Source organism: Lathyrus oleraceus, chromosome 7, assembly GCF_024323335.1.
Source record: "Lathyrus oleraceus cultivar Zhongwan6 chromosome 7, CAAS_Psat_ZW6_1.0, whole genome shotgun sequence".
Taxonomy (NCBI): domain Eukaryota; kingdom Viridiplantae; phylum Streptophyta; class Magnoliopsida; order Fabales; family Fabaceae; genus Lathyrus; species Lathyrus oleraceus.
Genome location: NC_066585.1, coordinates 275,420,470 through 275,447,936, shown reverse-complemented (window position 1 = coordinate 275,447,936; position 27,467 = coordinate 275,420,470). Strand labels below are relative to the sequence as shown.

The window sequence follows — 27,467 nt, the reverse complement described above, 5'->3', positions numbered from 1 at the left end:
TCGAAGGTAATCTCTTCAAAGTATGGGATTAATGTCAACACCCGCTCTCGATAAGGGATGAGATTCGGATGTTTAGTGTCCCATTCTCCTTTGATCTGACTGATTACTAGTGCTGAGTCCCCGTACACACTCAAAAACTTGATTCTCATGTCTATAGCAGCTCTGAGTCCCAAAATACATGCTTCATACTCGGCCATATTGTTGGTACAGTCGAAACATAGTCTAGCAGTGAAAGGCGTATGACAACCCTTGGGGGAAACGATTACAACACCAACACCATTGCCCAATGCATTAGAAGATCCATCAAAAACCATAGTCCATCGAGATTCCAGTTCGGGTCCTTCATCTGGTCCAGGTTCTTCGTAATCAGTAACAAGCATGACATCCTCATCTGGGAACTCAAAATTCATAGATTGGTAATCATCCACTGCTTGATGAGCCAAATGATCAGCTAGCACGCTTCCTTTGATTGCTTTCTGGGTAGTATACTGGATATCATACTCTGTTAGAATCATCTGCCATCTTGCTATTCTTCCGGAGAGGGCAGGTTTCTCAAATATGTATTTGATGGGATCCATCTTAGAAATCAACAAAGTGGTATGATTCAACATATACTGTCTTAGTCGGCGAGCAGCCCAGGCCATAGCACAGCAAGTTCTCTCGAGCAGTGAGTATCTTGTTTCACAGTCGGTAAACTTTTTGCTAAGGTAGTATATGGCATGCTCTTTTCGACCAGACTCGTCATGCTGCCCCAACACGCACCCCATTGAATTTTCTAACACGGTTAAATACATGATTAGAGGTCTTCCTTCAACTGGTGGTATCAGGATCAGAGGTTCCTGGAGATACTTCTTGATTTTGTCAAAAGCTTCTTGACATTCGTCATTCCATATCATCTCTTGATTCTTCCTCAGTAGTTTGAAGATGGGTTTGCAGGTAGCAGTTAAATGGGAGATAAACCAGGCGATGTAATTCAAACGTCCCAAGAAACCTCTGACTTCTTTATCTGTACGGGGAACTGGCATTTCTTGAATAGCTCTCACCTTGGCCGGGTCAACCTCAATTCCTTTACTGCTGACAATAAATCCCAAGAGTTTACCGGATCTTACTCCAAAGGTGCATTTGTTCGGGTTCAATCTCAACTTGTATTTCTTCAACCTCTCAAACAATTTGTACAAATGATCAAGATGTTCTTCTTCAGTATGAGATCTGGCTATCATGTCATCCACATATACTTCTATTTCATGATGAATCATATCATGGAACAAAACCACCATAGCACGCTGGTACGTTGCCCCGGCGTTCTTTAAACCGAATGGCATTACTTTGTAACAGAAAGTGCCCCATTGCGTCACAAACGTGGTTTTCTCCATGTCTTCAGGTGCCATCTTAATCTGGTTATAACCCGAGAATCCATCCATGAAGGAGAATACTTTGTGTTGAGCGGTATTGTCCACCAGAACATCAATGTGCGGGAGTGGAAAGTCATCTTTGGGACTCGCTTTGTTCAGATCTCTGTAATCGACGCACATCCGTACCTTACCATCCTTCTTCGGTACTGGTACCACATTAGCAACCCATTGGGGATAAGAAGTAACAGCTAGAAAACCGGCATTGAACTGTTTCATAACTTTGGCTTTGATTTTCTCAGACATTTCAGGACGCATGCGGCGAACCTTTTGCTTAACAGGACGGCAATCTTCCTTCGTTGGCAAACGATGCACTACTATATCAGTATCCAATCCTGGCATGTCTTCATAAGACCAAGCAAAAACCTCCCTATAGTCGTGTAACATCTGAATCAATCTTTCCTTGACACTGTCTCCCAAGCCTGCTCCTATTTTGACTTCTTTCTTGTCCACTTCAGTACCCAGATTTACAATTTCGATTGACTCTTCATGCGGCTGTATAGTCCTTTCTTCTTGCAGTAACAGTCTGGCAAGTTCTCCAGGCACTTCACAATCTTCCTCACTTCCATCCTCGGCTTGGTAGATCGGATTTTCAAAGTCATAATGAACAGTAGTAGAACTATTATCCACAGGACCCAGAGTGGGTATGGATCTGCAATTCGTTACGTGAGTGTGTGTAAGAAAACATAGCTTTTTTGGAAGATGACAGGAAAGATAAAGAGCGCAATATTTGAATGCAAAAAGTCCATTGATTTATTGAATGTGAATATGCTTATGAAAATGACAAAACCCTTAACAAATTAGCTATTGTGCCTCGGGCCTAGACACAATGCTTTAAGAAGTTCAATTGTAAAAAACTAAAAAATTTGCAACACTAAAATAGACAATAACAATTACTCCTGACTAAAGGAAATCGGGATAGTGTCTTCAACCTTCCAATTATTGAGTCCGTCACCAATTGTTGGGAAAATCCAGCTATCCAGATTGCAATCGCTATCAGCATCTTCTACAGCATTAATTTGATCTTTGACCATCCTTTCAGAGTTAAATCCCAGACCAGACTTGTCAGACTTGTATGGTACGTTGATCAGTTGACCCCAACCAGTACGACCACCATTTTCAACCACGACTTGAGCGTCCTTCAGAGAAATCATGGCAGCAGGAGCATGAATAACCTTGGGCACAAGGGGAGTCGGCTTAAGGACAGGACTGGGCGGAGGGACCTCTTCAAATGACTGAGAAGGAGTCTCGACGAACTCGCCATCCATCTCGACGTATCTGAAGGCCTGCACATTACTGACAATATACTCTTCTTCTCCACACACAGTGACGATTTTACCCTCTATTGGATACTTCAGCTTTTGATGGAGAGATGAAGCTACAGCACTTGCCCCGTGGATCCAAGGTCGTCCCAGCAAGCATGAATAGGCAGGACGGATGTTCATCACGTGAAAGGTAGTATTGAAGACTTGAGGTCCTATCTTGATAGGGAGAACCACTTCACCATGGACAACACTTTTCGCACCGTCGTACGCACGCACCACAGTATCACTAGGTTTCAATTCGATGCTCTTACAGTCAAGCTTATCGAGTACAGCTTTCGGTAGCACATTCAAAGAAGAGCCATTATCGATCAACACATGAGCCAAGGTGATCCCCTTACACTCAATGGAGACATGCAGAGCTTTATTGTGATTCTTTCCTGCTGGTGTCAGATCAGCATCGGAAAAGCCTAAGCCATTGTCAACAGTCAGGTTGGCAACATAGTTTTCGAACTGATCGACAGATGTCTCCTGAGGTACATGGGCAGTCTTCAAGAGTTTTATCAATGCTTTGGCATGAGATTCAGAAGATAATAACAAGGATAACATCGAGATCTTAGACGGAGTATGCCCCAGCTGTTCTACCACATCAAAATCACTCTTGCGGATGATCTTCAGCATTTCTTCCATTTCTTGTTTGGCAACATCTTCGGTAGTAGCTTCAACGGGTGTCCTTGACTGAGAAGGGTTAACTGGTTCCTTTCCTCGGGTTTCAGGGGCGGGAGGTGAGATTTCTGGAGAGAAGATCCTTCCACTTCGAGTAATTTTACTAGTCCCAACAATGTCATTAGGATTAGCAACATTACCAACTTGCTTTATGCCATGGATATAAACATCACCTCCATAATTCCACGGAATGGCTTTGCTTGAGGAATATGGTACCGGGCCAGGTGCAGTAATGATTAGGGGAGCTACCTTGGGCTCAGCAGTAATCTTCACAGGTACTCTGGTAGCGGTAATCTTCACTGGAACTTTGGACCTAGCAATCACAGATACTTCTTCAATAGGGTTCTCCGCCTTGGGAATCTTTTCGAAGAGAATTGTACGATCATCTAACAGCCGTTGAATACCCTTCCTCAACTTCAAGCACTCATTGGGTCGGAGTATGCAGAGATCACAATTTTCAGCACAACCTGGAAATAAACCAGCTTGCAATAAATTCTTCTTGATGGTCAGGAGAGGGGATGTTAAATCAGCTACATTAGAAATGTGAGAATTGTCATCCACAACATTAACAGTCTTGTCATGGTTAGGCATAGGTGCAGTGATGACATTAGGAGTCTCCGGAGGCTCAAATTCGATTTCCCCCGCATCGATCATATCCTGAACCTTATTCTTCAACGACCAACAATCGTTTGTATCATGCCCGGGGCTATCGGAGTGATATGCACACCTGGCATTGGGATTATAACGAGAAGAAGTAGTGTTAGGATTCGTAGGAGGATCTCTGAGGGTGATCAAATTTGCCTTTAGCATTCCCTGCAGTGCCTGTGCTAAAGTCATATTGATCCTGGTAAACTGCCTTCTCGGCTTGTCCTGTCTGTGTTGGAAGTTTTGAGATGGCGGTGCTGCAATCGTAACTGCTCTAATGGTATGGTCACGATTTTTCTTGTTACGACCCTTTTGACCGTACACAGCATTTGATTCGTTCCTCCCCTGGTAGGACCTTTTGGTGCTTGCAGAGGTAGTCGCCTGTATCTTTCCACTTCGAATGCCGCTTTCAACCCGTTCACCTATCAATATAAGTTCAGTGAAACCCGATGAAGAACTTCCCAGTAGATGGCTGTAGAACGGGCCAGTCAATGTACTCATGAACATGTCCACTAATTCTCGATCAGTCATAGGGGGTTTGACTCTGCCAGCCAAGTCTCTCCATTTTTTAGCATACTCTTTGAAGCTTTCTTTAGCTCCCATAGTCATATTCTGCAACTGTAGCCGAGTAGGCGTCAATTCAGAATTATACTGGTAGTGTTTGTAGAAAGTTGTCGCTAAATCAGTCCAGGTGCGGATGTTGGAGCTCTCAAGCTGATAATACCATTCCAACTGTGTGCCAGATAGACTCTCTTGGAAGAAATGGATCCATAGTTTCCTATCAGTAGTATACGGCTGAATCTTTCTCACATAAGCTCTCAGATGCATCTGAGGACAAGACGCACCATCGTACTTAGTGAAAGTGGGGATCTTGAATCTGCGAGGAATGACCACATCAGAGACCAGTCCCAAGCTTTCGAAATCCAGACCGGGCGCCTTCTGACCCTCCATAGCTAGCATACGTTCTTCCAGCAGTTTATACTTATCACCTTTTGGAGAGTACTGTTCATTTCCATAATCTTCATCGTCGTCTTCAGGGTTGGAGAGATCAACATTCTCCTCTTCTGAATCATTCTCTGCCTCCTCTTCTGGACCATTCGGAATTCTAAACTTGACTCCTGCGGCCTGTCCTTTAAGCCTTCTTCCCGGGTTAATGTAACTCACAGGTTTCTGGTCTTTCTTCTTCTCGAGCAAGAGAGCCTTCAGTTCTTCCTGCCCCTTGGATAAGCTCAGCATCATCTCCTGGAATTGAGCATTCTGAGCCTGGAGATCTTTGACAGTTTGTTCGAGAGCCATTTTTCTATTCAGAGGGAAGACCGTAAGAACATTGATCTTTTAGAATACCTGTTATGCAATGCAATGTATGAAATGTTTTCAAGGACTTTTGGAATTTAACTTTGCGTAAACCACCAAAAAGAGAGGAACTTTTTATTAATAATTTCTTTAATCAATGTTTATTACAAGAAGGAAAAATAAAAATAAAAATACAATGAAAGCTCAAGTCTCCCAGGGACGGCTTCTTTTTGGGCGAAGATATGTATTGAGTCTTCGTTCCTCATTAAGCTGGCTGGTGAGCTCTAACACTTTCTTCCTTTCTGCAACAAACTGAGTCTCAAAAGTATCCCTTTCCTCTCTCAACTGGATCCAGGATCTCTTTAATTCTTCAACATCGGTAGGCATATCAGGATAAGGAATGATCTGAGAAGTACCTCCTTCAACTTCTGGTTCAACAATCAGCGGTCCGACTGCAAGGTACGGCATGATAAGTTCACGAGCTCTTGCGCGTACCCATCTGAGATAAGGTTCCATAGGAATAGAGTTTTTCTGTCCTAAAGTGCCTCTTTTCACCATACCCCAAGCTCGTACAAATCTTTGACGAAGGCCTTGGGAATCGCTGTCATAGTCAAACACAATGCCTTGGATGATTATTTCATGTGGACCATCTCTTCGAGCATAACCAAACTGACGTAGGGCTAAGGCCGGGTTACAAGTGATACCTCCTCTTATTCCTAGGAGTGACACATTGGGGAACTCGCCACAACGGTCAATGATGGTAACATTTTCCTTGAACTGAGGACACCAACAGATGTCTGAATGGGAGAGTGACATTATCCTTTGAGACCATTTCAAATTCTGCTTGTTCTTCAAGACTGATTGAGGAAGGTGCGAAATAAACCACCTAGACAACAACGGTATGCAGCACATGAGAGTCCCTTGCCTTTTCATAGTACGAGTGTGGAGGGAATGCAAAATGTCTCCAAGCACGGTAGGCACAGGGTTATGAGTGAGAAATATCTTAATAGCATTCATGTCTATGAATTGGTCTGGATTAGGAAATAACACCAAACCATAGATAAGCAATGCTAGGACATCTTCGAAAGCATGGACATCCATAACATTTAAGAATTCTCGGGCCTTATTTATCAGAAATTTGGCAAGTACACCCTTAACTCCACTTCTTGTTACCCAATTGGTTTCAATGTCGGACTTTGTCATGTGTAAAGCTGCGGCAACTTCTTCAGACTTCGGAATCTTTTCTAAACCACTGAAAGGTGTTTGATCAAGGACAGGTACCCCAAGCAGCCTGGAAAATTCTTCTAATGTGGGTACCAACTGATAATCGGGGAAGGTGAAGCAATGATGTTTAGGATCGAAGAACTGGAATAGAACTCTCATCATATCTTCTTTGAAACCAGTAGTAACCAAATTGAGGATGGAACCATGCTTCTTAATGAACTGAGCCTGATCGTGAAGTTCCAACACTAAATCCTTTAGTTGAGGAAAGTTTGCTACAAAATTGATCCGGATGGTTTTCCTGGAGGCCATAACCTTACAAAACAGAGCAAAGTTAAATCCCTAAGTCCTTGAAATGGTTAGTACCATGTTATGATGTTATGATGTTATGATGTTATGATGTTATGATGTTATGATGTTAAACAAATAACAAGCACAAACAAGTCACACAACAATCATTCCTAAGTTTTAAGGCTTGCATGAGTTCCATAGGTAAGTACCCTCCCCACTGAAGTTTGGTTGGTTCAACCTGTCCTAGAATAGTAACCGGGTTCTAGAAGGATCTCCAATCATTGACCTTTCCTTAAGTCCACTTCAGTGCAACACCAAGTGGTTGACCAAAGCTTCCCTAAAGTCCAATCTCAAATAGTGTAGTATCGAGTATCAACCAACCCCAGTCGGAACCGAAGTCAGTTATCTCACTACTTTCTAATGGCTAGGATGAGTCAATTAGGGTTCTAAAGGTCTGGTTAATGCTTTGATGACACCACGCGAATGCCGAATTTTTCCTCAAGTAAACATGAGGAACATCAGGACATCCAAAGTGTCACATTAACCGTAGCCATCATTTTAACCATTCCAGTATACGCCGGATAGTCGCGATGATCTATTGCTACTTACCTAAGGCACACTAGATCCGGGTGTAGGATCTTTCGCTCAACAATACCCTTAAAAGAAGGAACAGTTTAAAACATAAATGATTTTTAAGGTGACCTCTCTCTTTGTAAGTCCCCAGCAGAGTCGCCAGTTCTGTCATACGGTGAACTGACTTTGTGTGTTTTTTAATCGCAATGTCGCGGTTAGCAAGAGTCGCCACCGACTTTTCTTTTATCCAATAAGGAAAGGTGGAAAAGAACAGGAAAGACCTTAATTTGGATTTTGGGTTCGGGAGGTACATTATACAAAGGGAAGGTGTTAGCACCCTTTGTATCCATGGTTATCCATGGGCTCTTAATTGCTTGATCACTTATATTATTTTTTCTTGTCTGAAAAAGTGTTCGTGAATTGTTTAGAAAATGTTTTGAAAAAAAGAGAATTTAACTTTGTAATGGTTCTCGTATGAATGTATACAAAGTGGTTAACTCGTTTAGTTTTGAAAATGGTTTAGAAAAATATAACTCAGTAATGATTCTAGTATGAATATATACCAAGTGGTGATTCTCTAGTATTTATGAAGTGTGAAAAGTATTTTTAAATTGTGAGTAAGCAATTAAGAGTTATACCTACCCAAGGTCTTGATGGGCATTTCCTATCCTTGTGAGGGTAAAACCGTCCTTATTATTGAGAAATAAGTAGTTTTATCCTTTGGATGTAAAAGGGTCATCGTAGGGTCATCGATTGGTCATTGAAGGCAACAGTTGTGAGGATACCTTAGCATTCGAAGGGACTATCATCATTTAATCGTAGGCTATACCGAAGGGTCATCGAGGGACAAAGGCAACATTCGAGGGACTATGATGATTTAACCGAAGGGTCTTTGCTAAGTGCATCCCCACATTCGCGGGACATGACCATAATACCGTAATATCGTAGGGTAACAAAGAGAGGTCCAAGATCGCATATTTAAAGGCAAAGTTTTACAATTAGCCGTAATCGATTAAGTAATTAGGTCCACATTAAAATCGATGAAATCAATACATTAAAATCAACTAGGTAATTTAGGATGAATCTCCACATTAAAATTAAGTAATTCAGAATCCATCTCCATAGGGATATCCCACACATAAGGTGGAATACCTAGCCGGCCATTTCCTCGGGAATATGTAAACCTTTACACAATTCAGCACACGGGTTAGAGCATCGAGGTAAAGTACAATTGAAAATTGCACCACAAGATAAACACAACAGTCATAAAGTCAGGCCAGATAATGCAGGATTATAATGAAACTCGATTGGACAAACATAAGGCAGAACAGAAAAGGAACCAAGCAGCCACTGTCTCGTTCGCTTCTGCTTCGCCTAGCGAAGGCTTAGCGAGTACTCGCTACAGGCTCGCTTAGCGATGTGCTAGCGAGCGGCTGCTGGTTTTGAATTTGATAGCAGCATGATCTCCGGAACCCTGAACTTTGGCATTGAATTACAGGAATAGCATGGATAAACATTCAGGATATTCAAGCATATTTAAATTCGCATGTGAAATCAAATTACATATCCGGAAATTTAATCATGATGCCTTATGTATGTAGAGATTATCGATTAAAAACATAAAACATTAGAGATACGCAAACCTGTTTGCAACCGAGCTGCAATGTTGAAGGGACTGACCACTCTTGGTATCGGATGGAATCGGGCGGCAGTAGCTTCGGAGCGGATGAGCAGCCTTTAGGGTTTCTTTACTCGGAATTCCTTAAGCTGGTCTCCAGGGTTTCTATGCCAGGGTTTCTGTCCGCCTTCGTCTGTTTTCCTTCCCCCCTTTTCTGACTGAAGCTTGGCTATTTATAATGCTCTTGTTATGACCTAATGGGCTCAGAATGAAGCCCATAAATTCTGATATTCGCAAGCTTCGCTAGGCGAAGGAGTTGCTCGCCTAGCGAGCAAGCTAGTTTGGGCTTTTACTGGATCTGGTGCTTCGCTGGGGCTAGTGTCATAACGAGGGGTTCGCTAGGCGAAGGAATTGCTCGCCTAGCGAGCGAGCTAGTTTGGGCCTTTTTCTGGAGTGGGTCCGTTGTGAGTTGGCCTTTTGTTCCTTTGAGGTCAGTGCCTTGCAGAATATGTCGGAGTGCTTCGAGAAATGTTTTATAAGATTAGTGGGCAAATTTTGGGGTATGACACCCGTCCATAAACGAAAAGACTTCGAATTTAGCTATATTATCTACCAACATATCAATGTGTGGCAGAGGAAAATCATCTTTTGGACTAACTTTATTCAAATCTCTGTAATTAACACACATACATACTTTTCCATCTTTCTTCGAAACATGCACAATATTGGTCACCCATTGCGGATATTCGGAGGTAACAAGAAAACCAACATCAATCTGCTTCTGCACTTCCTCCTTAATCTTCTCTGCCATATTAGGATGAGTTCTTCTCAACTTCTGCTTGACCGACTGGAGTTATGGCTTCAAAGGCAATCTATGCTCCAAAATCTAAGAATTCAGACCAAGAATATCTTGATAGGACTAGGCAAACACATCAGAATACTCTCGAAGAAGATCAATCAACCCCTTCTTAGCTTCTGGATATAGTTGAGACCCAATCTTGACTTCCTTCACATCATCATCGGAACCCAAGTTGACTAATTCAATCTGATCTTCGAATGGATAAATGGCTTTTTCCTCGTGCTCAAGCAAATGGGATAACTCATCAGATACTTCTTCGTCATCATTCTCTTCCTTAGCTTCAAACACAGGGAAATCAAAGTTTGGAGAGGGAGTAGGATCATTACATTCAATGGATTTGAAAACCAACCTGCATAATGATTTGATATTTTGATTTTAGAGAAGTGGAGTGCAAACAAATATTATGCAGATGGAAAGATTATTATTTATTTATGTTTTTTAGTGATTACCATTTTCAGAAAAAGCAAAAAGTAAAAATAAACATCATAGATGTGGATGAATAAAATTGTATTTTATTGATGATAATAAGGAAATGCCCAACAATGTTTCACTTCTCCCTTAGGAATAGGAGAAGGATTTTTTTTCTAAAAATAATAAAAACAAATTACTTCGAATGGTAAATAACAACAGGAACATCAACAACAACCCTATTGTTACAAGTATGGTCGTGCATTACAAAGTTGTCACAAACTTCGTCTTCGTCATTGTCTTCAATAATAACAGCTGAGTGTTGATCATCCTTATGAATGAACCCTCCAATACGGAAAACTTCTTGCATAGCCTTGATATTGACGTTGAATGACCCTTGCTGAAATCCCAACCCATCTTTATTCTTATTCTCAATGACTTCCACAACGCGACCCCATCTGTCGGTGCTACCGGTCTGAATAATCTCTTTTGCATCCTTCAAAGAAGACATGGGTGCCCCAACCTTCTTCAATTCATCAGCAACGGACAAAGCTTGGAACAACGTTCTAACTTTCTCCCCAGCATCTACATAAGTAAAGGATGACAAATGGCTTACCAACAATGCTTTCTCTCCACCCACCACGACAAGCTTGCCATTCTTAACAAATTTCAGTTTTTGGTGCAGAGTAGACGTTACGTCGCCAACTTCATGGATCCAAGGCCTTCCCAACAAACAACTGTAGGCCGGGTAAATATCCATTACTTGAAAAGTAATTTGAAAATCAGTCGGACCTATCTTAACCGGAAGGTCCACTTCTCCAATGACTGTTTTTCGAGAACCGTCAAACGCTTTAACAATCACGCCACTATACCTCATTGGGGCGTCTTGATAAGAAAGTCTTGCTAGAGTTGACTTTGGCAACATATTCGATGATGATCCAATGTCAACCAACACATTGGACAAAAAATCCTCATTGCAATTTATTTAAATGTGAAGCGCCAAATTATGATTTCTACCTTCCTCAGGAAGTTCTTCATCACAAAAGCTCAGATTGTTACAGGAAGTAATATTGGCAATAATGTGGTCAAACTGATCCACAATAACATCGTGTTCCACATAAGCTTATTCTAATACCCCATGCAAGGATTCCCTGTGTGCCTCAGAATTCATCAGTAATGACAACACGAAAATTTTCGACAGTGTTTGAAGCAACTGCTCCACAATGTTGAATTTGCTTCTCTTAATCAGACACAAAACTTCATCATCATCATCATTAGCCTTCAACTTGCTGGATTCACCAGACTGACACGTTGGAGCACTAATCAGGTCAACTGCAGGAATCTTTTGAATACCGACACAATGACGTTCACATCATTTCCCACATACTTTGAATGTTGAACCTGAATAACATTCTCATCCATCAACCTTTGAATATCTCTTTTAACAATTACACAGCCGCGAGGGTTCACACTACAAATGACACAACCATCATGGCCATGTTCACAATGGCTCACTAGGCACAAATCTTTGTGAATCTCCACCAAAGACCTACGGATGCGGCGCACAACAAGGTGAATTAAGTGTTTGGGTATGATCCAAATAACTCTTGGTTCACAAGGTGGCGCAAGATGGAGCTCAAAGAGATAGTGTATTTGGCTCAAGAATATAGCATATCACATGGAGTGAACGAAGGTAGTATCATGGATGCATCATGGAGATGAATAGAGAAATGTCCTAAGGCAGGAGTAATAAATAAATATGCTCGCGGAGGATTCGAACCCTCGTACCTACGTATTCTCATCGAGAATGAGAAAATCAGAGCAATCGTAGTTCATCCTACTACGGCTGAAAACAAAGGAAGATAAGTGGATTTCCAAGAGGCAAGTTGCTTAACAAGAAGGAATGTGGTACTAACCAAAGATGGTGATCAACCACAAGGACAAATGAGATATAGCCAGAGTTTGTACTCCACAGGGAAAGATAGATGAATACCATAGTCTGAATTAATATAAAGGCAAGGAACAGATTACCAAAGTCTGAACTCAATAAGGGCAAAGGGAATATAATGCCAAAGTCTGAACTTCAAAACAATGTCAAAGGTTACTAGAGTCTGGACTCCTATGGGAAAGATGTATAAGTGTGCCATAGTATGAACTACACAAGGCAAATGAACTAATCTGAATGCCAGAGTCTGAACTCCAAAAGGGAAAAAGAGTATGATGCCAAAGTCTGGATTGTAGGGCAATGAAAGAGGTAGCCAGAGTCTGAACTCAATGGGATGGATGAATGAATGCCAAAGTATAAACTGTAAGGCAGAATAATATGTCGAACTCTGTACTGTATTGACAAAATTAGGGTGGCCAGAGTCTAAACTCAACGGGGCAAGGATAACAAGATCTGTATCTTTAGGCGAGGAATAAAGCCAGAGTTTGTACTCCAAGGCTGAAAGAGGTTGCCAAGGTTTGCACCTTGTGGGCAAGAAACAAAGTATGCCATAATCTGAACTGATAGGCAATACATGGAGCAATTGATTGAGAAATAGGTATTTGACCCCAAGATAATGATCCCAAGAAATGTATGAACATCCAGGAGGAGGGTCTAATACCGAAGGAGGATTGATTTGCAATGATGCTTCACTATTGAAGTGTTGAAAGCTTGATACTTGCTTGCAGAAGACTTGTCAATTGCATGACTCAAATTGAACTAAAGTCTATGAATGAGGGCGAATGCTTTGAATAGCTAGGGCCAATACCCTGTACACAAAGTCACTCTAGACAAGGGTAGGAGAAACTCCATCTCATCCTTCCTCATTACTTAAGGCTTATAGCTTATGATTTGAATCGCTCTTGTCAAGTTTTGACACCTTTACAGTGCTTGAGAAGTAGTCCATTTTGCTAGCTATGCTTGACTGATGTTGACTTGAAGTCTTGAGCTTGTACTTGAACCTTGAGGCCTTGAGCTTTTGAGATTCAGCATTTCCACAATAGCTTGAGCATAATGAACTTGCCATATCAAGGGATCAAAGGTCTTTTGATAACTTGAAATAGGTTGGGTTTACAACCCTATTGCAAAGGATTTGGTTGACCAAAGTGATCTTTGGTCAACACTAATCACTGGGATTAGAATAATAGTTTTATTAAATACAATGTAAACCTATTGAATTATCAACTAAGTAAGAATCAGACAAATCTGATTAAAACCCTAGACTAAGGGAATTATATACAAAAAATTCAAGATTTTTCTACCTATGGATAAAATAGCCATTATGTACAAATGGATCAAATGGGAACAAAAATCCAGATTATTTAGAATTAAATAACCAGTTAGTTAATTAGAAATAATACGAGAATATGATGAAAAAAGATTAGGCCAAGTTCTAAAGCCTAAAATTTCTAAAGATTTTAATTGATTAATTAACAATTATATCTACTGATCATAATTAATGAATTAAATCAAATTAACTAATAAAAATGATTAACCTAAATTATGATCATTCTATTAGCTAGCAAACATGATTAATTACATTAAGCAAAAAAACAGAATTTAATTAAGCCATTAAATGTGATTAAACAAAACAAACAAAAAGGCTTAGAAAGGAGGGGGAAGGCCCATCTAATGGGGGTGTGTTAAGAAGAACAAAGGTCTAATGACAGATGGGTGCAGGGCCCATACTCTTAAGCCCAAATCGCAAACCCCAACCCAGTGAAGGGTGTGCACGTGAATCCAGGGGTGTGAGAGGTAGAGGTAATGGGCCTGAGGCCCAAGCCTTTGTTCAATCCCAGGCCAAACTCAAGAAGGGTTCAAGCTTGATTATCATTAACATTCACAAAGTGACATCACTCAAACCCACTTGGCCGAAATCCAATATCTCTATGGCGCAAGCATTCGCATCAGGCACGGAGGAGGACCAATAACCACAAAATCTACATCAATCTGATCGCCACACCTCTCTCTACTATAATCTCAAGCTTATTTCCTCCAAATCCTCATCAAACGGACAAATCGAAACTCACAAAACCTGAACCCTAACCTTTCAGATTTGAAATTAAACCGTGATAACTCAAGAATTTGGTCCCAAGGTTTAGGGATAACGCTTCTCAGGACAAAATCTACGATATGGCAATGATTTTCCCAACGAAAAGGGAAGACGAGCTTACCTCCGAATCGGAGCTTCACTCCGATGATGCGATGGATCGAAGAAGACGAACAAGGAATGCTTCTAATCAAGTAATACGCTCTTTTCTTCTTACTGTTGCTTCTTGCGCGCGTGTTGTGTTCTTCTTCTTCTTTGGTGCACTTTCGTTTCTGGAGCGATTCGGTCGCGTGTTGTCCCAGCGAGTGCAGAGAGAGGAGGTTTGGCTCAACCACATTTGGAGCTTCAATGTGAAGCTCCAATGGATTCTCAATAGAGCTCTGAGTAGGGTTTCCGTTAGAGAGAATGGAGAAGATAAACGAGTGAATATGGTCAAGAAGTGATTGAATTGTGATTAACCGTTAATTAGGGATAATGATTGGATTATATAGAGCTGGAAATGTGACAGATTAGGGCAAGATTTCGGGCAGGATTAGTTACAAGTTAGGGCACGGTTAACTTTCTGTTAGGTTGCGATGAAAATCTATTAGAAGTTAACTAATGATGTGAAATTCTGTTATGATGTTGTTAAAATGTTAGTTTTGAAATAATGAAGTTAGTTCTAGATCATTTATGTTAGTCTGTTTTCAATATATTTTAAGCCTCTGTTAAACATAATCGTGTAGGTGGTGGGATGCAAAATTTGTTCTGTTTGGCGAGGTCCGAATTATGATTAGAAGCTAAGTGTTCAGACCTCCTTCTGGCATGTGATTTTGCAAGGTTAGTTATACTCTAGTTTTAAGTTCCATTAACTTAATGTTGGTTCAGGTTATTGGTTCGGTTAATGCTAGTTAGAGTTAGTTGGTAAATGACAATTAAAAGTTATTAGTTATGTTAGGATATGTTAGTTATCAAAAAGAATTAAACTCACATGATATTTTTCAGTTAGTCGGAAACTGAAGTCTTTTGTTAAATGATATTATTGGCTTCTGTTAAATCACGTGCTAATGACATATTCTGAAATTTGTTGGTCTGCTGGTTGTTCTATTAAGGATTTATATCAATGGCTTGTTATGTAGTCCATTAGCTAGAAATCGATGGTGTTAATGTTGGTCTGCTAATAATTAATGGTGAGTTATGGCAATTTGTTAGTTATAGAATCTGTTAGAGATTATTTAAGCTAGTTGTCTCAAATGGAAATTATTGTTAAACTGTTAAATTCATCTAAAATTAGTCCAGTCATGAAATCAGTTGGTTATAAATTAGTTATAAGTTGAGATTTGAAATGGACAATTAAATGGTTGCAACAGAAAACCACTCCTCCCCCTTTTTGAAATGCACTGCTATATCCTTATTTTTGCATTGGGAATGAATTGGAATATTGGTTTGAATTGAAAGAATGTGGGAATGTTATGCTTTGTTTCATTGTCAGGTTATTCATGAAAATGTGCCACTGATTTGATTAATGTGTGTTATGATACTTGCTTATTGTTGATGATAGAATGTTGACAAAACTTGGATGTAGTACTTATGCATTGGTAACTTGTATACATGATGCCATATTGAAGTTTGTTTGTGCCCTTCATGAAAAAAGACCTTGATTGGATGATGTTTGAACATTGAATACAGGTTGTTGTAATGATGATCTTGCTTAGCCTTTGGTCATGAATTAAAGGCATTAAAGTGGTGCTATCAAGACATTCAAGAGTGATGGCTTGCTAGCACATGAAGGAAGTTATGGCACATGGAGAGGTTATGGCACACATGGCATGAAAAGATGTTCAAGGCATGGTGGAATATGAAAGCAAAAGAGCTTCATTAGGGTTTTAGGATCATGTAGTTGACTAAAAGTCAACAGTTGGCTAAAGGACAACAGTTGATTAAAAGTCAACAGTTGATTAAAAGTCAATATTTGACTAAAAGTCAACATTTGACTAAGAAGTCAACTATACCAAAATCTTCATTTTTTGTAATTTCACGGAGTTGGGTCATTTGAATGTAGTGTAATAGATAATTTTTAGATGAAAAATTGTTTCTTAAATCCATGCTTTATTTTCAAAAGAATGAGAATTTTCCCAAAAAAAACATATTTAAATTCAAGATATTCATTATGAACAAATCAAATATGAGTGTACTGATGAAATAAGAATCAATGAGCTATGAGTTTGAATGAAAATATGAAAGCATTCAGGCCTTGGACCAAATAAACATCAAGCATGATTGACAAAACATGTCCCACAGATGAACATGAATGGCATGATCAGGGTTATAATATAACCATATGGTCATCGAATGTCATGCATCCATACTTAGGGTTTCAAACCAAATCCAAATATCAAGATGCAAATCACAAAGGTTGGACCTCCCCAATTAGGGTTTCATGCCCAATCCAAGATCACTAGGCAACCCCTATGACCAAAGGTCACATATCAAGCTATAAGGCTTTGCAAGTATGTCCAAACCAAATGGCCCATGAGATTAGGATTTCTATGATCAAACTGAAAGATTAGGTGAATAAGGGTCAAGGCTCAAGGAACCAACTCAAATCATATGCCACTAACATTAGGGGTTTGAGCCCAAAACAAGGTCACCAAATGAATCACCCATGATGAACTCCTACAATTAGGATTTTATGGATCAAAAGATTCATCTAGGACAAGATCCAAGCACATTAGGGTTTAAGCATGAAATATCAAGACGTAATCCCCCAAGATCAAGCAAGACCAAATTATGTTATTCACGAGCTTTGAATCTATGATGTTTGTGAGAATGAATGTGTGATGCACATGAATGCGGATGAATGTGTATAGATGAATCTTAAGCCATAGATTGAATGTAAAGATGAAAAGGGGAGGGAAAATTTTGGGGTACGACACACACCATACAACTTATTCCTTAACCAATTTCTCAACCTATCAAACCATTCCTTCTTTCACTATGAAAATGTTGAATGGTCAAACAACCAATGCTACAATATATGGAACTGTCATCCTTTCACACTTTATTAACCTCAAATCTATTTATTATATTCCTTCGTTTAATGTTAATCTCATTTTTGTAACTCAACTAACCTTTTCTTGTGACTGTTTTTTTAATTTCCATGCCAACAAGTGCTTAATTTTGCAGAATTTGTCCTAGAAACCGATTGGTATAGCTAAACGGTTGGGTGATCTCTATGTCTTATATGCTTCACACCTCTCTTATAATATCTTTCCTTCCCTTACTACTAATATTTCCTCAATAAAGAACAATGCCAATTTATGGCATCACAGGTTAGAACATATCTCTAATTCTGTACACAAATGTATTGCTACTCAATTTCCCTTTACCCCTTTAATAAAATTGGTCTCTGTGACATTTTTCACTTTTCCAAACAAAAACGGTTGCCTTTCCATGTTAGCAATAACACTTCATCTAAATATTTTGACCTTGTCCATGTTGACATTTGGGGGCCTTAATATACCCTCTCCATTGATGGTCATAGCTATTTTTTTACTCTTGTTGACGATTTTAGTCGTTTTACTTGGATTATTTTAATGAAACATAAAATTGAAACCAAAAAACATATTTCCACATTTATTTCCTTCATTCATAATCAATTTTTCACTTCTTTAAAAAGTCTTAGAACTAATAATGGGAATGCATTTCTGATGCATGATTTATTCACTTCTAAGGGCATTCTTAACTAACGTTCTTGTGTTAAATGTCCTCAATAAAATAGTTTAGTTAAAAGGAAACAACAACACATCCTAAATATGGCTCATGCTCTTTCCTTTCCAACTTTTATATAACAAAGCACCTACTTTGTTACACTTAAAAACTTTTGGTTGTCTATATTTTTCTTCCACACTTATTTCTCAAATGACTAAATTTGACACTTTGCTAAGAAAACACATTTTCTAGGTTTTATAAATGGAAGAAAAGGATACCTTTTTATATGATTTGCACTCACATAATTTCTTAGTTTTCAGGAATACTATTTTTTATGAAACTGTCTTTCCTTTTCATCTCAATCATAATCCCACAAACACCTCTCATCAACCTAATCCTCATCTATCTGAACTGGATTTTGAACCCGTCACCCCTAATAAACCCCCTTACTTAATACCTTACCCCCTCTTCCCCCTCACACCATCATCACTCAACCTCATCATGATACTCCCTCCCGTAACACAAATCTTCCAACTGAAACCCTTATTCATGTTGAAAACTCCTTAAGACATTTCACCCGAACTAGTCGCCCTCCAAGCTACCTTAATGACTACCATTGCAACCTTCTTTAAAACCACCCTATAACCAACACAATTTCCAATGATACTCCCTACCCTATCTCCTTTGTCCTAACCTATCATAATTTCTCTGCTACTTTTTAAAAAAATTGCCTCTCAATTTCCTCTACCACTGAACCAAAATCCTACAAACAAGCTTCTCAATCCGAATGTTGGAATAATGCCATGAAAATTGATTTAGCTGCCTTAAGTTCTACAAACACTTGGTCCATCATTGATTTACCACCTAACAAAAGGTCAATAGATTGAAAATGGTTTTACTCAATTAATACAATGCAGATGGCTCTATAGAACTTTACAAAGTGCGCCTCGTTGCAAAAGGCTACATTCAAGTTGAAGGTATAGATTATTTTGACACCTTTTCTCCAATTGTAAAGCTCACATCAGTAAGATCTCTTCTTGCTTTAGCTTCCATTAAAGGTTGGTTTTTAGAACAATTAAATGTAAATAACGCTTTTCTGCATGGAGATTTACACAAATAAGTGTACATGACCTTACCTAAAGGTCTTGTTTTATCTAATTCTCTCTCTGCTAACAACAAAGCCTGCAAGCTACAAAAGTCTATTTATGGACTAAAATAAGCTAGTAGACAATGGTATGCTAAGCTGTTTGATTCTTTGCTTTTCATTGGTTATAAACATTCTCTTACTGATTATTCTTTATTCACTAAAAATCATAACTCATCTTTTATTGACTTGCTTATTTATGTTGATGATATAGTCTTGGCTGGAAATGACTTTGCTAAAATTTCTTTTGTCAAATATTTCCTTCATGACTGTTTTGAAATCAAAGGTTTAGGGAACCTTCAGTATTTTCTTGTCATTGAAGTTACCCGATCTTTCAAAGGCATTCTAATTAATCAAAGGAAATACACATTAGAGCTTTTGGAAGATTCTGGACAACTTGCTACCAAGCCCTCCAAAACCCCATATGACCATTCCCTTAAGCTTGATTGTACAAGTTCTTCTCCTTAGTAGGATGAAATTCAATACAAATGACTTATTGACTGGCTGTTATATTTAACGACTACTCCACATGAAATATCCTTTACTATTAAGCAACTTAGCCAATATGTTTCTAACCCATAAGTTATTCACTTCAAAGTTGATGTGCGTGTTTTACAATATTTAAAAACTTTCCCAACAACATGTATTTTTTATTCCACCACTACTAATTTACTTTTATCTGGTTTTGCAGATTCTGATTGGACAACTTGCACCATTTCCAGAAAATCAATTACATGATATCCGATTTTCTTGGATCCTCTCTCATCTCATTGAAATCAAAGAAGCAACACATGGTTTCTAGGAGCAACTCTGAAGCGGAATATCGGGCGTTGGCGAGCTTGGCTTGTGAAATACAATGGCTACATAATTTATTTAAAGGGTTGAATCACTGATTCAATCAACCAACCTCTGTTTATTGTGAAAACAATTCTACAATTTACCTGACGCATAATCCTTCCTTTCATGAGCGACCGAAGCACATTGAAATTGATTGTCACGTTACTCGTGAAAAGATTGAAGTAGAAATCATAAAACTATTTCCAATACACACCTGAATCAAGATTGTTGATTTTCTCAAAGACGAATATATTATAATTATTATTTTCGTTTTATTTCTCTAAGTTAGTTTATTTTAGGATAATTAGTTTTTACTAGCTTTCCTACTAATTAGGAAAGTTTGTTATTCTGACTATATATATAAACATATTATGTATACTCATAATATCATTGAATAATATTTCTCTTTTCATATGATGTTAATTCTACATCAATATTAATATAATTGATTTATATTTGAATATATTTATGTAAAAGTGAGCTTAACAACAAATTTCAACGTAAAAATCATGTTTAAACTCATTTACAATTCTAACTTCAAGTAGTATAAATTGTACAAGCAGAACCAATTTTATTTTAAAAAACCAAACACTTCAAAATTACTTAAGAATTAATTTTACACCTCTAAAATTATTTTTGATTTTTTCAAAAGTTAAATCAAACATACACTAAGAAGAGTTTTAACTCTCGCAAAATATCAATCTTGAACCTGATTTCTCATGTTTAGCATCAGTGAAAGGAAATAACATGTTAGAAAGAGTATCTTCAAGAACTTGAAATTATTTCAAAATTCATACATTTTTATTAATGTTCAAAACTTGTTGTTTATATAAAAATATATAGATTGTTAGACTTACTCATGTTATGATACTCTTTAAGCAATTTTGATTTATGATAATGTTTCCAATACTTTCGTCCACTATAAAAAATTAATTGTCCTCTCCTAGTTCTATTTAGATTGTATACTTGTTATCTATAACTATATTGTCAACATTATTTTGTTAGTACGTTTTGTTATAACTATATGTCATTTCCGATGTAAATTGATTCGACCCCTTCCTAATGTTGTTGAAAGTCCACATCAATAGCCAAGCTAGAGACTAGAGAAATACTAGGACATAGATTCAAAACAGGACCAAAGTATTTATGATATTTACGATCAATTCAACCGTTATTTACTTTATTTTTCCACCAGTAACTTCCACCTTACTGCATGTTCCTGGTCTAGCTAAATTTGCGACATTTGATTAGTCTTTATTGAAGTTTTCAACATCTATATCGTGTTATGTTTGAAGAGATGAATTTAATTATTGTTTAAAAATATAATATGTATTGTATTTATTAGTATCACAATCTTTATCTTTATATATCAGTTTTGTAAGAATGAATGTGAACTGTAATAGTTGATTTCATAATTTGGACAAATGTTTTTGAAAATGTCATTTTGCCGTTGCATAGATGCAGAATGGCATGAAAAAATTGGATCTTTGTCTTTTAAATTAATCAATTCATTTGTATAGTAATACAAACAGCTCATCAAAAAATTACTTGTGTAATGAGGACAAAATGAATACTATTTGTATATCCATATCAAATGTTGAAATATCAACTATTAATCTTATAAACAGGTGCTATTTTGAACTTTTTCTATACGCAGTATATAATAACAAACCAAATGACCTTGCACAAAAACCAAAATAAAATAAATTATTAAAAAATAAAACTAATAAATTTTATGTATAAAAGTACGGCGTATATGTTAAAATAAGTGTCAACATATCTTTTCTATTTTATAAGTTAATTTAGCTACGTGTTTTATAAATTAATTTAGCCACGTATATTAAAGTAGTCCAATCCAAAATTTTAATAAACAATTCTTTCACCTTATGTAATATTCAACAAAAATTCTTCGTTAAAAATTATTTGTTTGTTTGGCTTTTATATAGACAAATGTAATAGGAAATATTAACTAAGAAATTATTCTTGTCTTGTATGTGTTGCTCATAGTCAAAAAATATTATTTAACTAAGATATTATGAGCAACACATACATCTAACCTCTTTTTGCTACATACTTTTTTGTCTATATATTTGTGTGATCCGTTACATTTCCAAGATATTATTCTTGCAACAACAGAATTATGTGTTTGTATGGAACATGATGTTTTTTCGAATCAAGAACATATTTTCGCTCATATGCAACTTAGACATTGTTTCGTTCGGGAATCATAAACGAATGCAGTTGGAAAACTAATGATTTTGAATGGTGGCTCGATCTCTTTTACGGTGGTGCGGGATGGACCTACATGGTTAACACTCCAACGTCCAAGTCAATTCAAGATTCAAAATAAGTGTAATGATAGAGGATATCAGAGATTGTATCTTGCTCTTGTGCTTGAACTGATTTTATACCTTGGATCAAATGAAATGGATTTGAGATAGATTGGGCATTTGGTCGGTCCAGAGCAGTTACCCTTAAGGACTTGTCGGACACTAAAGGAGCCAAGGAAAGCCTTAAGTATCATTGACCGACCTCCATGATGTGGTGTGATGTGAAATGGAAATTAAAACGTTTGAGATCGATTTTTGAACAAGTAATGGGAAACAATCCCATTTAATGAGGTTCTATCATTGAAACGCTTCGTAACCATTTTCTGACATGTGTAGTGACGTGACCAGCTAGGGTATGTTGCAATTCACAGAGTACTTGAGTGCACTCGAGTTGGTGTGTATCCATGAGTAGAAATCTAGTCGTTTGATATTGTGATTTCTTTCCATAATGGGTCTGATCCTTTCAGCTGTCGTTGTAACACCCTAAACCCCATTTATGAAACATTATGGAAAATATGAAGATAAAAAGAAGGGTGTTACATTGACAACTTCTACTTTAATTTCCAAAAGGTGAAATTTCAATTCAAAAACATAACATAAGCAATTATTTCAAAACAACTTAGAATACTACAAAATCGATAAAAGGTACGACGATTATAAAACATAAATAAAACTACTAAAAAGGCCAACTACATCATCCTCTGCAAAACACATGGCTATCACTCCTCAGTGTCAACCTGAGAATTACCCGTATAAAGTACAAAGGTGGAAACATAGAGACAAGAAAGGGGTGAGAGTACATTCCACAATTTAAGCGGTGTATAAACAACAATGATAATTCATATCAATCATATTCAGTCAACCCAAATGCATAATATGCAAAGTCATTATGCAATTCATATTTCCTATACTTCCATACATGTGGTACCATCCTACAACACTAGACCGAAGTCCTAAACAATGGACCAAATTCCTGGATATCAGAATTATTTTACTGAGTGGTCCTCAAGACTGGACCGAAGTCCTAATATAATCTTTCATATACATGATGCATGATCAAACAAATGAAAACATTCTCCACCCGACCCTCTTACTCCCATTATCAAGCATCAATCCTATCATTGGGCCAAAGTCCTAAACACTAGATCGAAGTTCGGGGTATCAAAGTTATTTTACCGAGTGATCCTTGTAAGATCCCAATTTTGACCCTAAGATTCCTCATGCAATTCCATCATAAGCATTAGCATTGGGATCATATCTTGGCATACTCCTTACCCCTACTTCATTGGGTTTGTTTTGGGAGAGATCACCAAGCACTTTGTGATTATATCATACTTGTATATTATCATTTTACTAACTAAAATACCAAAAACATGTCTTTGCATTTATCTAACTCTTTTGTAGGTAGGGCATGATCTCATTTATTCGTCAAGTTCACATCTAGGGTTTGAGACCCTTATGAACAAAGAGCAACCCCAAGAATTAATTCAATAATAGTTATGAATATCTTATATGAGTCTCAATGATCTCTACATGTTATATTGATCAAGTTTTCTTCAAGAGTTTGAGGGTGATTTGCCTTGGAAACCCTAGTTTGACTGGGTATCTTGAGTAACTTCTCCAATAAGCTATCTCACCAATTGATCAAATTTCTCAAGGGACACTTCAAAATGCATCATCTTATTCATATATAATATATCATGAGCCAATAAAGTCAAGAGAATTGGAAATTAGCAAGTTGGTTGATGGTGGTTGGCCAGATGAATTCATCTAATCAAAACTGGGTCTCCCTAGACCCTATCTCCTACAATTTTCACCATATGAAAATTATTCCAAGAGAAAACTTACTCTAAATGACATTCCAAACAACTTTCATGTTGAGACCTAGATCTAGTTTTTCTTTGAAAATCATTTTCTATGTTGAAACATTATAGGTCATTTTGTCTAAACCCTAATTTGAAAGTCAACTTCCCAAGGCCATAACTTGCTCAATTTTTATGAGATGAAAGATTTCCGAGTTGCACAATCAAATTCAGTGAGTCTACTTCAAATTTTATGTTTGGAGTTGGAGCTAATTCAACTTTTTTGAGCATGTGATATGAGGCTACATTATAGGTCACTTTTGACCTATACCATTGATCAGGTGATTTTTCCAAACTTCAAAAATGCATAACTCTATCATTTCAAATCCAAATGATATTAAATTGGTGACTATTTTGAAGGTATTTGATATATCTACAACTTTGATGAAGACACTTTTCTCATTTGAAGCTCATGTAAAAAGTTAAGCAAGGTGGAATATTGAGACATATGGCTTGACACTTAGGAAAATTTTGATATGTAAAAAATTTCCAAACTTCCACCTCAAATTTATCCAAGTTCTAAGCTCCAAATGAAAAAGTGTTGAACATGAAAGTTGTTCCTCTTGATCTCACCTTTCCAAAGAGTTCAAATTCATTCATTTTGGACAAGAAATGTATAGGTTGCGTATGGTTTAAACATGGTGACATCACTTAGCATGGATCAAACTTCAAACATCAATGTGCATTTGCCTTGCAATCCAAGCTTACTTTAGAGCATCTGATGTTCATTTGTGGACCTCAAACAATCATTTCATGGGCCTATGCGCGCCCATGCACCATTACATCACCATTTTCCAAAATTGGAAAGTGAATTAGAGAGTGCAATTATCAACCATTTCAGCTATAAATAGAGCTTCAATTGCTCAGAAATACACACACAATCGCACCAGATTTGATCCCCTATTTCAAACCCTCAATTCTCAAAGGATAAGCCTGAAAAATTCTCTTGAATTTGAGCTTGAATCTCCACTGTTTTGGAATTCAATTCTCCAGGAATCCATAGCTTCTAAACCATTCAATCCTTCTCCTGCAAGCAAGTGGAGTGAGATCAAGCACAAGCAAGAGCAAGATCATTTGAATTCAGACCTTCATTGAAGGTATTTTCCAGAAATTTTAAACTCTTCGATTCTCTCTCTCTCTCTCTCTCTCTCTCTCTCTCTCTCGGTCTTCATTCTTATTAGAGAGAGCTCTCAATATTTTGAAATCCACCCATCTATACTTACTCGTATCAAGCGGATCCATAAGATTGGTACTTCTTCGAGGTATCTCATCAGGCCGAAACTAGTATACCGAGTTCCAAGCTTGAGATAATCTTTAATCTCGTCATCACTTGAATACCGACCAAAGGTGGTCTCGCGCCGCGAAAAATACTTGAGTGTATCGCACGCTCGAAGATATAACAGAGTCGTCACCAAACTTGAATGAACATAACAAATATCTAGAATATAATGAATATATAAAAGCAATAAAGATGCAATAAAAACAAAGCAGATAAAAGGTAAATAAATATGCAATAAGATAAAGCAAGTAACGTAACAAAGATAAACACCCAAACATGCAAGGAAAGAAACAAAACTAGGTTTGACTTGCTTATGAAATCCCCAAGGGAAAGAGAAACGGGTAATGAAATCAGTAATGTAAGAGGAAGGTATTAGCACCCCTCACATCTGTTGTACTTAACAGGGGCCATTTTGATTGTTCTTTGCATGACTGAGTGTTATATCTAAAGGTTACTTGCAAATGATAAAGGGAAAAAATTGATAATTAATGTGCTCGCCAAAGATTTGAACCTTCCTGCCTACTTATTCTTATATTGTAATAAGTAAAGTAGAGCTCTATAGTTCATGGTAGAAAATACGGATGTGTTTTTTGTTTTTAGGGAACAATTATAATTGTATCCTAGAATTTTGTAGACATTAGCTGATTTTGATCCTTGTTCGGATGCTCTTAGCTTTTAGTCGGACTGCTAAGGAACAAATTATAACAGTTCTTTTATGAAAATAAAAGTTGTTCTAAAAAAGGTTTGTGTGATAAAAAGAAAAAGAAATAGTTGCTTGAATTTAATTAAAAGAAGAAAGTTACTTGAACTACAAAAGAGTTGTGAAATGAGGAAAGTGTTATGTGGATGTTGTGAAAGTGTTGTTTGGACCAGGAATATGTGGTTTGAACCCATGGGACATGTGTGTATGAACCAAAGAGTGTGGCGTTAACCAATAAATGTTGTGGCCAATGCAAAATTATAGGATTTTTCCTTGATCCAAAGATCAAGACCTACAAGAAAGGGGGTTGCCGGAGCATGGAGCTCCACAGGGCAATGCGTGAGTGTTGTCGGAGCATGGAGATCCACAGGGCAATACATGAGGGTTGTAGGAGCACGGAACTCCACAGGGCAATGCATGAAAAGGGTATTGGTTCAAATATGGGTGTTTAACCATGAGGTGATTAACCCAAATAAGGTATGAATGTCCAAAGAATTTTGTGTTTGGTCTAAAGAGGCAAGTATAATTGATGTTGAAGTGTATGTGGGGGAGAAGACTTGACAGTTATTCAATTTGAATTGCACTAAAGTCTATGAATGAAGGTGAATACTTTGAACAACTGGGTTAGGTGTCTTGTATCCAAAGATATTCAGAATAAGGATAGAATTACTCCCTCACATTCCTTCTCCACTACTTAAGGCTCGTGGCACACAATTCATATTGTAACTGGCAAGTGTTGAAAGAAAAATATTTTATTATGCTTGAAGGTTGAAGCAGTGATCCAGTCTTAACGTCTAGAGTCTTCAAAGCCTTGTATGGATGCAGTCTTGAACTTGAGTGTGACTTAAGATCTAGTGCAGTGCGATTACAGATATCTAATTTAATCAAGTGATCAAGGGACTTATGATCACTTGTTTGGATATAAGAAGAAGACAATGATACATGCAAGTGATTAATTGATCAAAGATGAATTTGATCAACCAATCAATCAGGGACTAAGATCATGTTAAAGATATTTCAAGCACACATGTAGCACTAAAGACTAAAGACTAAAGAAATGAATAATCATGAATACTAATTTCTAAAGAAAATAATTGAGAATTAACTCTAAAACTAATCCTAATTAATTTATAATTAAAATATAAGTATTAAATAATTATTAACAAAAATGTAATGTATTTTTTATGTATTAAAGTGTGTAACAAAAAAAGATTAAAACGTGTGGAAAAATAATTAAAATGTATATAAAAAGGATTAAAATATATTTAAAAAGATTAAAATGTGCA

At 37.4% G+C, this 27,467-nt stretch overlaps 1 long non-coding RNA gene across 1 annotated transcript; it reads left to right on the top strand.

The window, feature by feature from the left end:
• Positions 1-14,124: 14,124 nt before the first annotated feature.
• Positions 14,125-16,419, top strand: LOC127108289 (uncharacterized). Its single transcript, XR_007795994.1, has 3 exons — positions 14,125-14,533; positions 15,065-15,158; positions 16,008-16,419. It is a non-coding gene; the product is annotated as an uncharacterized LOC127108289 (long non-coding RNA).
• The last annotated feature ends 11,048 nt before the right edge of the window (positions 16,420-27,467 follow it).